Here is an 8,182-nt window from a genome sequence, read left to right on the forward strand (position 1 = left end):
CTAACTCCACTCGCCTCCCCAGCACCTCTCGTGTTACGAAGCCAGGGACCACAAAAGGCACCCTATGACCTTTCCAGCATAAAGCATGGATGGGTCCCTGCTGAACTATCCTGTGTGTGGGGTGCAGGTGTTGGAATGCGGAAAGGAGTTCCCAGCCTACCTGGATGATGGGGCACTACACCTTAGGAGAAGGTGCAGTACCTCTGTGGCGACTGAAGCCTCAGGGGCACCACATATGGCTATGGGGAAGGAGAGGAAAAACATTTGTATACAGCTTTTTTATTGCCGTAACTCTAGTATCAAGGAATATGGATTTTTCTTTTTTTTTATATACAGGTTAAAATCTAGGATTCTAAAATGTTCAAAATTCTATCTAAAACCCAATAACCACAAACCTGTAATACTCTTACTTTCTATAGTTCAATATAGTCCTAGATTTGTCAGGACTGGTCCTTACTTAGCCAGTTGAATAATTGGTTTAACATATCCTTGAGGGTTATTATACTGATTAACTGGTGGCTAGTGTTAGGTCAGGGTCATACTTGCGAGAAACACTCATCACCACTTCCGCCGGCACTCGGGACCAGAGTGTGCGGCTGCATAGAAGTACATACATCCGCATACTCCGGTCCCAAGTGCTGGCGGCAGAGCCAGGTGTTGATGCGAGAGACTCGCGCTGTACTTGCAAGTGTGACCCCGCCTAACTGGCATTTCTGGTGAACTTCCAGAAGAAAATCTATCATTGCCTTTTGCACCTCCCTTCTTTTTCTATCTTCCTCTCCATAGAACTTTATGAGCACCAACCGTCATCTCACTCATTTTAGGAAAATTCTGTTCTTGCCAAATTTAGATTTTAACTATAACATTAAAGAACAATCCAGGAGAAGAAAGTTTCTGTGATCTGATGTATTACAAGGTTTCTTAGTTACACATGAACAATTGACTTAGAAAATAAAAATTTAAAACGATGTTTACTGTTTAATTCCTTAACAACCAGAGGTATTTTCATTTTTTGCTCCCCTTCTCTCCAGAGCCATATTTTTTTTTTTTCTGTCAGTATGACCATGTGAGGCTTGTTTTTTGTGGCACAAGTTGCGATTTTGAAAAACACCTTTTGGTTTTAACATATCATGTGCTGGAAACCGGGAAAAAACTCCAAGTGCAGTGAAATTGCAAAAAAGTGCAATTCCACTTTTTTTTTACCATGTTCACTAAATTCGAAAACTGACCTGCCATTATGATTCTCCAGATAATTAAGAGTTTATGAACACCAAAAATGTCCAAGGTTTTTTTTTTTAAGTGGAGAAAAAAATCCATTTTGTTTTTTTATTGTGGTTTTTTTAAAAAAGGAAAAAAAGGCCCCATTTTCCAAGACCTGTGGAGTCTACATTTTTTATGACCTAGGGCTCGGCGAGGACTTATTTTTTTGTGAGCTGAGCTGCCGTTTTTATTGATACCATTTTGGTGTAGATACAATCTTTGCCCGTTATTACATTCTATTGCAATGTAGGGACGAGAAAAAACTTCTGGGGTTTTGCATATTTTTCTCATTATGCCGTTTAGCGATCAGGATAATATATTTATTTTTTTTATATTGACAGATCAGGCAATTCTGAACGCGGTGATACCAAATATGTGCATATTTGATTTTTTTTCTATTGCTTTATTTTGAATAGGGCAAAAGGGGGGTGATTTGAACTTTTTATATTTTTATTTTAACACTTTTAAACATTTTTTGTTTTTATGCTTCAATAGTCTTCATGGGATGATCTGATCGCCTATGTGTAGCAGAAATGCTCACTTGCTATAAGTGCCAACCACGGGGCGGTGCTCATAGCAATCTGGCTATGACAACCATAGAGGTCTGCTGGAGACCTCTTGTTGTCATACCGATGAATCTGTGACCCGCGATCATGTGACTGGGTCACCGATGGGCGGGATTTGTGACGTGCTTCACGTAAGCACAAGATAAATGCTGCTGTCAGAAATTGACAGTGGCATTTAACAAGTTAACAGCCGCGGGTGGATCGTGATTCCTCCCGCGGCTGTTGCGGGCACTTGTCAGCTGTATAAATCAGCTGTTATGTTCCTGGGAAGGTGCAGGCTCAGCGCCGGAGCCCGCATCAAATAGGGGGGAGTCCAACATTGGTGTACTATTAAGCCTGATGTCTGAAAGATGTGAGGGAATCTCAAACTGGTCAAATAAGAATCGTGAGAAATTATAATGATTGTACACAATTATTGGAACAAGTCTTCATTTATAAATTCAGGTTTCTAATTCCGTCCAATTGCCACTAATGTATAACATGCAGTCCCTCGCCAGGCTGTCTGCCTTCGCTAACATGTGTAACAGAATGCTGGTGGTACAGAAAAGAGATGAACCATGGAGAATCAAGTTAGTGTCAAATTTCTTGAAATTCGTGGTTTCAAGTGAATTTGAACATTTTGAGATATGATTTGTGGCTGACAAAACAAATTAATAAAACCTTGCATGACACCATTTGCCACACTGCAGAAGAATCACAAAGCAGGCTGAGGAGGTTTTGTGTTGCCGAGTAGCCATACCTCCCAACTTTTAAAGACCAGAAAGAGGTAACACCCCTACCCACATCCCAATCCATACCCATTTGCCATTTTTTTTTCTCCCCTGGCAGGAGATGCCAGAGGGGTGGGGGCAATTAGAGAAATTCAGTAGATGAGATATCCAAGACTGCAGAATGTATACCTAAATTGGGGACTGTCAACTGTGTCCAGGTCTGTCCAGTTGCGACTAGAGATTAGCAGATCGATTCACAAGACTCTGGGCCAAGTCAGTGATACCTGGTGGATGGACAGGAGGCCGTGAATCTCTTGCCTTCTGGAGTCCCTGCTGAGGTTTTGATCACCCAGGGCTGGTGTGATGTCATTTGTATGTCCTGATTAGAGATGACTGAATATGTTCAGACAAACGATTGCCAAATGTAAATTCGACATGAGTATGACACATCCGAATATGTGATCGGAAATGCAAGCATATTTGCTTAATATCAGTGACATTCGATTAACGTGCAGGGAAATACTTGCGTTGCCACTAAAGTATTTTTAGCACTTGGGCTGGGGTATGATGAGCAGGGGGCACATGTTTGTTAACCCCTTTCTGCCATTGGACATACTATCCCGTCCATGTGACCTGGGATAGCTGATCGCGGCCGGGTGTCGGCTGATAATCACAGCTGACACGTGGCAGGGGTGGTCACGGACCGCCCCCCGACAAGTTAGCCCCTGGAACACTGCGATCAAACATGATCGCAGTATACCGGGGATTAGCGAAGCACCGGCAGGGAGGTGGCTCCCTCCGTGCTTCTCTGAGATCCCCAGAGCAGCGGGATGTACTGCGCTGCTCTGAGGGCCTCCTTCCCTGCAGGCCCCCAGATCCAAGATGGCCGTGGGTGCCTGCAGGGGGGCAGCTTCCTCAGTGCCTGCAGAGAGCAGGCACGGAGGAAGCATGTGCAGCTCCTGTCAGATCACTAATCTGTCAGAATGCTGTCCAATCTGTCAGATCAGCAATCTGACAGATTACAGTGATGTCTCCCCGGGACAATAAAATAAAGTTAAAAAAAAAGAATAAAAATAATTTATAAAAAAATCCCTAAATAACTTAAAAAAAATTCCCTAATTCATTTTTTGAAAATAAAAAAAAAACAATAGTCCACATGTTTAGTATCGCCACGTCCGTAACGACCCGCCCTATAAAACTATCCCACTAGCTAACCCCTTTAGTGAACCCGTTAAAAAAAATAAACTAAGCAAAAAACAATGCTTTATCATACTGCCGAACAAAAAGTGCAATAATGCACGTTCAAAAAGACGGATATAATTAACCATGGTAACACTGAAAATGTTATCTTGTCCCGCAAAAGACAAGCCACCACACAGCATCATCAGAAGAAAAATAAAAAAGTTATAGCTCGCAGAATAAAGCGATGCAAAAATAATTTTTTATACAAAATTGTTTTCGTTGCATAAAAGCACCAAAACATAAAAACAACATAAATGAGGTATTCCTATAATCATACTGGCCCAAAGAATAAAACCTCTTTATCAATTTTTCCATATGCAGAACGGTGTAAACTCACCCCTCAAAAGAAATTCATGAAATGATGGTTTTTATTCATTCTGCGTCCCAAAAATCGGAATAAAAAGCAATCAAAAAATGTCACGTGCCCAAAAATGGTACCAATAAAAACGTCAACTCGTCCTGCAAAAAATAAGACCTTACATGACTCGGTGGGTCAAAATATAGAAAAATTATAGCTCTCAAAATGTGGTGATGCAAAAACTATTTTTACAATAAAAAGCATTTTTTAGCGTGCGACAGCTGCCAAACATAAAAACCCGCCATAAATAGTAAATCAAACCCCCTGTTATCACCCCCTTAGTTAGGGAAAAATAATAAATACAATTTTTTTTTTTTTTTTTTTTTTTAATTTCCATTTTCACATTAGGGCTGGGGCTATGATCAGGGTTAGGGGTGTGCTGGGGTTAGGGATGGAGTTAGAATTGGGGGGTTTCCACTGTTTGGGCACATCAGGTGCTCTCCAAACGCAACATGGCATCTAATCTCAATTCCAGCCAATTCTGCGTTAAAGTCAAACGGTGCTCCATCCCTTCCAAGCTCTGCCATGTGCCCAAACAGTGGTTTACCCCCACATATTGGTTATCAGCCTACTCGGGACAAATTGGACAACTTTTGGGGTCCAATTTCTCCTGTTACCTGTTATGAATGAGTCACCGTAGGAGGCAAAAACAGAAATACTAGCAAGTCCGGAAAACCAGAGAAGTTGGCAGCTATCGGATTGCAGACCCCTGAACCTATCAACAACAACTAGCAGTAGCCGTGGGGGGTTCCTACGGTGCCCTAGACCCCTCGATCACAGCCGGAGAACTAAATAGCCTAAAGACAGAAAGGGAAATCTAAACTGCCCCAGAGCAGACCCCAAAGCAATAGGCCGCCCCCAACATATAATGACGGTGAAGCAAGATGAAAAAACACTCACACAGATAGAAAGATAGGCTGAGCAAATGATGGGGCCCAAGCTAACTAAATAGGACAGGATAGAAAAGCTGCTGTCTGCAATCCGCCAAAACCCTATCAAAAACAAGAGCCAACAGACTGATAGGGAAAAAAGCCCTGAAGACGCTAGGCTTCAAAAAGACTATATCAGTACTCAGGTATTTTCTGAAGCCAGAGCAAAAAGGAATTCAGCTCACCCCAGCCGAGAATGGCAGAAATCCAGAAAAACAATGCAAAACAAAACCAAAACACAAATGCAAAAAGCAGAGCAGAAAACTTAGCTTTTGAGGAGCAGGAATCAGACTGGTCTCCAAGGATCCCTCAGAGAAATCACCCGCAAGGCAGAAGGGCGTCGGCTGCCTTATATCCAGTCAGAAATTCCAGTCACCCAGTCATCATCATTTTGCTCAGGTGCTTGGTAATCAGCCTCACCACCTTCCTTCACCAGAAGAGGGAGTTCATCAGACCTCAATGGTGAAGGGGAAAATGAACTCACAACATTTACCCTTTGGAAAATAAAAAAATGGGGACTAAAAGATCATGTTTGTGCAAAAAATGATTTTTTTTATTTTCACGCCCGGGCATTACTTCTGTGAAGCACTTGGGGGTTCAAAGTGCTCACCACACATCTAGATAAGTTCCTTGGGGGGTCTAGCTTCCAAAATGAGGTCACTTGTGGGGGGTTTCCACAGTTTAGGCACATCAGGGGCTCTCCAAAAGCAACATGACACCCACAGACCATTCCATCAGTCTGCATTCCAAAACATCACTACTTCCCTTCCGAGCCCTGACATGTGCCCATACAGTAGTATTCTCCCACATATGGGATATCAGTGTACTCAGGACAAATTGCACAATAACTTTTGGGGTCCTGTTTCCTTTGGGAAAATAAAAATTGGGGGTGAAAAGATCATTTTTGTGGAAAAAATGATTTTTTTAATTATATGGCTGTACGTTATAAACTTCTGTGAAGCTCTTGGGGGTTAAAAGTTCTCACCACATATCTAGATAAGTTCCTTGGGGGCTCTAGTTTCCAAAATGGGGTCACTTGTGCGGGGTTTCCACTGTTTAGGCACATCAGGGGCTCTCCAAATGTGACTCGGTGTCCGATCTGAATTCCAGCCAATTTTGCAGTGAAAAAGTCAAACGGCACTCCTTCCCTTCAGAGCTCTGCCATGCGCCGAAACAGTGTTCCCCCTTCACATATCAGGTATCAACGTACTCAGGACAATTTGCACAATAACTTTTGCAGTCCAATTTCTCCTGTTAGGCCGGGGTCACACTGGCGAGGAATACGGGAGAGTGAGAGGCGCAAAAAGCATGCATTAGACACGGACAAATGATTCTCTATGGGGTCCCTCGCACCAGCCGTATATTTCTCATCCGTATCCTACGGTCCGTGCCACTCGCAGCATGCTGCGATTGTCAGCGTACTACGCCCGTAATACGCCAATGCAAGTCTATGGGTGCGCAAAAAATACGGATTACACACGGACCACACGTGTGACTTGCGAGAAATACGCACCAGGTGTCTTTTAGCAAAGCCGGCAATTCAGTGCGCTATACAGTAGACTCACACTGACAGGTTTAATAAAGAAACGAAAGAATAGATATAGACACACAGAATGCATATATATATATATATATATATATATATATATATATATATATATATATACACTCACTGGCCACTTTATTAGGTACACCATGCTAGTAAGGGGTTGGACCCCCTTTTGCCTTCAGAACTGCCTCAATTCTTCGTGGCAGAGATTCAACAAGGTGCTGGAAGCATTCCTCAGAGATTTTGGACCATATTGACATGATGGCATCACACAGTTGGCGCAGATTTGTCGGCTGCACATCCCTGATGCGAATCTCCCGTTCCACCACATCCCAAAGATGCTCTATTGGATTGAGATCTGGTGACTGAGGAGGCCATTTGAGTACAGTAAACTCATTGTCATGTTCAAGAAACCAATCTGAGATGATTCGAGCTTTATGACATGGCGCATTATCCTGCTGAAAGTAGCCATCAGATGTTGGGTACATTGTGGTCATAAAGGGATGGACATGGTCAGCAACAATACTCAGGTAGGCTGTGGCGTTGCAACGATGCTCAATTGGTACCAAGGGGCCCAAAGAGTGCCCAGAAAAAATTCCCCACACCATGACACCACCACCACCAGCCTGAACCGTTGATACAAGGCAGGATGGATCCATGCTTTCATGTTGTTTACGCCAAATTCTGACCCTACCATCCGAATGTCGCAGCAGAAATCGAGACTCATCAGACCAGGCAACGTTTTTCCAATCTTCTACTGTCCAATTTCGATGAGCTTGTGCAAATTGTAGCCTCAGTTTCCTGTTCTTAGCTGAGAGGAGTGGTACCCAGTGTGGTCTTCTGCTGCTGTAGCCCATCTGCCTCAAAGTTCGACGCACTGTGCGTTCAGAGATGCTCTTCTGCCTACCTTGGTTGTAACGGGTGGCAATTTGAGTCACTGTTGCCTTTCTATCAGCTCGAACCAGTCTGCCCATTCTCCTCTGACCTCTGGCATCAACATGGCATTTCCGGCCACAGAACTGCCGCTCACTGGATTTTTTTTCTTTTTCGGACCATTCTCTGTAAACCCTAGAGATGGTTGTGCGTGAAAATCCCAGTAGATCAGCAGTTTCTGAAATTCTCAGACCAGCCCTTCTGGCACCAACAATCATGCCACGTTCAAAGGCACTCAAATCACCTTTCTTCCCCATACTGATGCTCGGTTTGAACTGCAGGAGATTGTCTTGACCATGTCTACATGCCTAAATGCACTGAGTTGCCGCCATGTGATTGGCTGATTAGAAATTAAGTCTTAACACACAGTTGGACAGGTGTACCTAATAAAGTGGCCAGTGAGTGTATATATTCTTTCATTTCTTTATTAAAACTGTCATAAGGCTTCATTATACAGTGGGGAAGAAAGTATTTAGTCAGTCAGCAATAGTGCAAGTTCCACCACTTAAAAAGATGAGAGGCGTCTGTAATTTACATCATAGGTAGACCTCAACTATGGGAGACAAACTGAGAAAAAAAAATCCAGAAAATCACATTGTCTGTTTTTTTTTTCATTTTATTTGCATATTATGGTG

Source organism: Dendrobates tinctorius, unplaced genomic scaffold (assembly GCF_039654945.1).
Source record: "Dendrobates tinctorius isolate UK_male_01 unplaced genomic scaffold, ASM3965494v1 ptg000093l, whole genome shotgun sequence".
NCBI lineage: Eukaryota > Metazoa > Chordata > Amphibia > Anura > Dendrobatidae > Dendrobates > Dendrobates tinctorius.